This window comes from Rhipicephalus microplus, chromosome 6 (genome assembly GCF_043290135.1).
Source record: "Rhipicephalus microplus isolate Deutch F79 chromosome 6, USDA_Rmic, whole genome shotgun sequence".
Classification (NCBI taxonomy): Eukaryota; Metazoa; Arthropoda; class Arachnida; order Ixodida; family Ixodidae; genus Rhipicephalus; species Rhipicephalus microplus.
Genome location: NC_134705.1, coordinates 47457998 through 47463997, shown reverse-complemented (window position 1 = coordinate 47463997; position 6000 = coordinate 47457998).

Genomic DNA, 6000 nt, shown 5'->3' with positions numbered 1-6000 from the left:
CAAGTCTTTTGCAGCGTTCGCGTGAAAGTATAATTTTCAGCACGTCACTTCTAGCCCTGGCTACCCACAATAGAACGGTCTAGCAGAAAAGGGGGTACAAGAAGTGAAACAGATTTTAAAGAAAACTTATGAAGCAAAACACGACTTTTGGCTTGGTTTGCTTGCCTACAGGACAGCAACTCTGGAAGGCAGCGCGGCACCGGCGGAGCTTCTCCAGGGCAGGAAACTGAGAACAAGCATACCAGACTTTGGAGGTGATCTATGTCTCCGCATCATCAAGCGTCGTCAGACAGACAGCGAGAGGCGTCCCCTGCCAGCTCAGAAGCGCAGTGATGGGGTGCTTCTAAAGAAGCAATTGTGGGACAAAAAAGCGCGCATGGTGGAGCACTGCACACAAGCTAGATCTTACAATGTGGTCACAGAAGAGGGAAGGATCCTACGACGTAACAGGAGAGATTCGTTGCGAACCAGCGAACATTTTGTGCGTGATTTTTCAGATTACAGCGAGGACGACAATGAGGACGAGCCACTCAACAGCAGTGGAGGTGCATCAGCACAAGAACAGTTGCTATCAACTGGGGCATCAGTGACGAACGCTTAAACATTCCGAAGATCACAGAGGCAACGTAGACCACCAAATTGGTTAAGATATGACAGAAACTGTGAACAAGGTCCAGAAGCGTGATTTTTGGTGCATTCCACTAGCACTGTACTAACACTTTACTAACAATGTACTAACCTTGCGGAGGCGGTATGATGTTTTCTTGTTCTGTTTTTTGTTTTCTGAAAGAAGAAAGATGTATCGTACAAGTGGCGCAAGATATACGCTTGAACTATGTAGAGATGTACCTGATACGCACGCATTCAGCGCATGTAACCAGCTGACGTTCAATAAACCGGGTTCTTTTCCCCACCGGCAACCACGCGTATCATGTCATCGATACACTGGGGTTCTGTAACGTGCACCCAAGTCTGAGCACACGGACATACAACATTTCCGCCTTAATTGGAAATGCAGCCGCCGCCGCCGGGATTTGATCTCGCCACCTGTGGGTCAGCAGCCGTGTACAATAGCCACAAGACCACCACGGCGGGACACGAATACAACTACCTAACGAAGACTCAGCTGTACGTAGTATTTTTTTTTCAGTTTGGTACTTTCCATTTGTTATAGGAGTCAACTGTTTATATAACTTCGAACTCAGGGCGGGGGGGGGGCGAAAGCGGAGAAAACTGCTAAATGAAATATCCCCGTGTGTGCGCTTTTGGACCGAGAGTATTTTAATTGAAAAATGCTCCACTCTTGTGTAAGTAGGTTAGCAGGCGTGATTTTAGCAAACACAAGTGCATTAGGTTTCGACCTCAGAATTGCAATACGATTATAAAGGACGCAGTAGTGAAAGGACTCGGACATTTCAGACTTGTGGTTTGTGACCGTACATTTAAATCTAAGCCCATAATTTTCTTGTGTTTGTATCGAAATGTGGTTAACAGATTTTATGGAGAACTTTGGCGCAGTTAGCCAAAGTCAAGCTCTAATGTGTGCATTAAGACGAGGAAATGAGGAATTGCAGCAAAATACAGCAAATTGTACAGTTTATTTACACATGTTTCTCCTGCATAGATGTAAAAACATATTTAGGAATACGTAAAGTACCTGTATAATAAAGCACTGTGCTTGAAATTTTAACTGATTTATGTGCGTAGATAGTACGTGAAGTGACTGTGAAGGCATTTCGCCCCATTTGATACACTTTGTTTTAGTGTCTTTTGCTGGTTCTTGGGACCAGAAACTCGGAAGAAACTGCTTCACCTAAATGCCCTGCCTTCGAGTCAATCTCCTTTAGGAGGCGAAGCCTTGAATCAGCTGAGCATGCCGCACGCCCCCCAGAAATTTCTATTGGTGTCAAAGCAAACCCGAACATCTGCAAGCCTTCACGATGGTATAGAGCGTGCCATCTACGTATCACAATGAACAGGCACGCATATTTGCGCCAAGCTGACGAACAGAATCTGCCCCTGTAAATGACCATAATTTGATGGTGTGTACCATATATTGGCGAAGGCTTACCGCTGTTCTGGTTTTATTTGACGCGGATAGTACATTCAAACCTCCAAGAACTAGGCTTGTATTCATCAAAGTTTCAAAGAAGTTATAAATAAGAAACGATTTATAATGAGCCAAGCTCAGTTTGACAGTCTATCTATCTATCTATCTATCTATCTATCTATCTATCTATCTATCTATCTATCTATCTATCTATCTATCTATCTATCTATCTATCTATCTATCTATCTATCTATCTATCTAATTATCGATCCGACAAAGTTGAATAAACACAAATGTGGAAGAGGAACATTACTAACAGCTCATGCCACAGTTAAATGAAATGCACGTCACACGTATCATGACACTCCCTATTTCACCCAGGTATGGTTAATACCCGCCTTTCAAGGCCCTTCGGGGGGGGGGGGGCTTGTGATACAGTTGAAATTCAATAATAGCGATGAATGATTTCAACTACCTAATGAAAAATAAAGAGTAGCATTGGCTTGGGCTCGATTTGTGGTCAAGATATCTATTTCGGTGCGAGCGAAAAGAGAACAACTGTTTACTTAAAATTACGCGCATGAATACAAAGCTCAGGTGGTCTATATTAGTCCTGAAGTTGTACTGCTGTATTCATCAATGCCATTACGCAGGTTTTGTGCGCAAAAAAATTGGCAGATCTCATGTATGATTGGAATCGATAATATGCAAAGCACGAATAAGGAAGTTAGATATGTCACCCTAAAATCAGCACAATGTTATGAGGTGGAGGTAACTTATGCCGTAGAAAGCTTTTATGTCATCTTTATCATATTTAGATTACATTTACATTTGTCATCTCTTCACATCACCTGCTACCGAATTTGGTATATGAGGAGCTAGTGAAACGGCCGTGAGATTTCTATTAGCGTAGCGTTTAGTCACGCTTTTCATTACTCGCATGCCATGATTATCAAGATTGGTTGTGTGATTTACATGCGTCATCGATTCACGTCACCTACTAACAAATTTGGTGTATGTGGAACTATTGAAACAGCCGCCAGCACGCTATGAGCGTAGCATGTAGTCAGGTTTTACATGACACGCATATCATCTTCATCATGTCTGGACGTGTCATTTTACCTTCGTTTTCTAGTGACATCACGTAATGCCAAATTTACTAATTGCGTAACTAGTGAAATGGCAGCGAGCGAATCATGAGCGTGCTATGTTGTCATGTTCTTACATGACACGCATGCGGTGATTATCATGTTTGGACGTGCTTTTTACCTTCATCGTCCATTCGCATCATGCAATACCAAGTTTGGTATATGTGGAGCTAGCGAAACGGCCGCGAGCGCATCATGAGCGTGGCAACTATAGTCGTGTTGTTACATGAAACGCATCTCATGATTATCATTTTAGCACCACTCACATACCTTGGTCGTCCATTCACGTCCTGTATTAGCAAATTTGGTTCATGTGAAACTAGTGGAATGGTGGCGAGTACATCATGAAAGGCCCAATATACTCTTACGTGTCGTGTACGCATGCGCACGCGGGGCTAAGTGATGCTACTCTAGCAAAACGCGAGCACTCCATTGTCTGACGCCTGGCGTGAAAGGCGCGATCATGCTGCAGCGTCGTCGACGTGGCCAGGCGGCAGTTGACGCGAAGGGCGACATGCTACATTTCGCGCTGATGACATAAGCCAGACAGCACCGACAGCACCACGCATTCCTCTCTTCTTGACGGAGAGACGCCTGGCACGCTGAAACGCGCAAGCGTCAAAGCTATGCAGTGGGCGCCTGCGAGTATATTAAAGGCAGACCGGCGCCTGTTGTGGCATCGCCGGCGTGGCACGACGAAGCAATCGCCGGTGCCCTCGGGCGCCGGGTCATGTCGCGGTGCATTGAAGTCTTGAGTGTGGCATGTAGTCATGTTCTTACAAGACATCCATCTCATGATTATCATGTTTCCGCCAGTCAGATACCTTCGTCTTGCATTCAGATGATGTAATACCAAATTTGTTACAGGGGAACCTAGCGAAATCATGAGCGTGGCATGTAGTCATGTTTTTACAAGATATCCATCTCATGATTATCAAGTTTGAATCAGTAGCATACCTTCGTCATTCATTCACGTCCCGTAATACCAAAGTTGTTATATGCGAAGCTAGCAAAACGACCGTGAACGCATCATGAGTGTGGCTTGTAGTCATCTTTTTACATGACACGCACGTCATGATTTCTAGGTTAAGGTTTGTCGCTTGTGTTCACCTTGCAGTCATGTCATACTACACCAGTGTTGTAAAATGTCATGTGAGCAAAACCACCGCAAGGACAGCAAGACCATTAATTATAACATTCAAGACAAATGTATCATAATTTTGATATTAAGACTAGCCAATAACGCTCGTCTCAGAGTGAAGTTTTGCCATTCGAATTTTAGTATCGATATCATTATTGAGACAGCCAGGAGAGCTAAAAAAGATAGATAGATAGATAGATAGATAGATAGATAGATAGATAGATAGATAGATAGATAGATAGATAGATAGATAGATAGATAGATAGATAGATAGATAGATAGATAGATAGATAGATAGATAGATAGATAGATAGATAGATAGATAGATACGCTCAAAGTCGCTGCCGAAGTTCGCTAGGAAATGCTTCGCATTTAAAAGAAGTCGCTATTACAGAGTTTGAGGTGATGGGATTCCGAAAAAGTTAGGGAGCCCCAAGAAAGTTCCCAGCCACCTGGGCGCATCCGCCGAACCCAAGCCATTCTGGAATTTTGCGCTGCTGTTTACCCTCGACCCAGAAGTTGACAACCAGCGTGGATGCTCAAGGTGTCGTAGATCAGCAGCGAGATAACGCAGACGGAGCGCAGACCTCAACACATTATGACTCACGCCTGGCATAATTCCAATTTCACCATATAAGGTACCACGTTTGTTTGACGCAAAGCAGCCTGCGTTTGTCCCAGTTATCAAATTATGCTGATCCTTCAAAGACGCAAGGAGCCTACATAAACCAGGCTGGGTCCTATATTTCGAACTTTATTATTTAGTTACGACCTACCTCAGAGACAAATACTAATGAAAAATATAAAGAACTTGTTCTTTCACCATCCGCTCTTTTTCAGAAATCATCCAATAATGAATATCAGAAACACTGCTTTCGCATGCGTAGTACTTCGTTAAAAATATGGCGACATTATAGGAGGGCGCATCACCTTCCGGCTACATTCATCGCGGTTTATGGCTGTTGTTATAAGTTGTCCAATAGTAGTGCTACCCGGAAAAAAAAATACATTGAGGGTTAGCTGAACGTTCTAATCATATTTCCAGGTGGAAATTAAGAATTGAGTAATGAGGGAAGATGTTTTTAGTCATGACTTTTTTTGTGCATTTTGTTTTATTTCAAAATTATTGCCAGCCTCTCATAGAAGGCCTCAGGCAGGGTTGGGTGATAGAAAAAAGAAAAGAAGAACTTACAACGAGACATACACTGCGCAGGAGAACTAGTACATCAAATGAAAACGTCGGCACTAATAGATTTTCTAAATTTTCTATCTACGTGTGTAGAAGAAAGACAAAGAAAGAAATAACAAAAAGAAATGACAAAAAACAACCGGTAAGTTAAGGACGACCGATTAACACCAGAAGCAATATTTTGTCTCTGGGTGATACAATGTAGATATTTATGTCTGAGCCTTACAAATGGGTTTAGGAGATAACCTAAATAAAAGCAATATGTTCAAACACCGTGTCGAAGAACACCATGTTAAACAGTATGGTGAAACACAATGCATTAAACATGGTGAGGTCACCTAGTAGTTATCGTGCAATGAAGGCGGCGTAGATGTGATAAACAAACGTGCACACAAGCATCTTAGAGAAACTGAAAGTTTTCATATGCACATGTCCATGCCATAATCTTTCTGCTACTTATCAACAGTTGTTC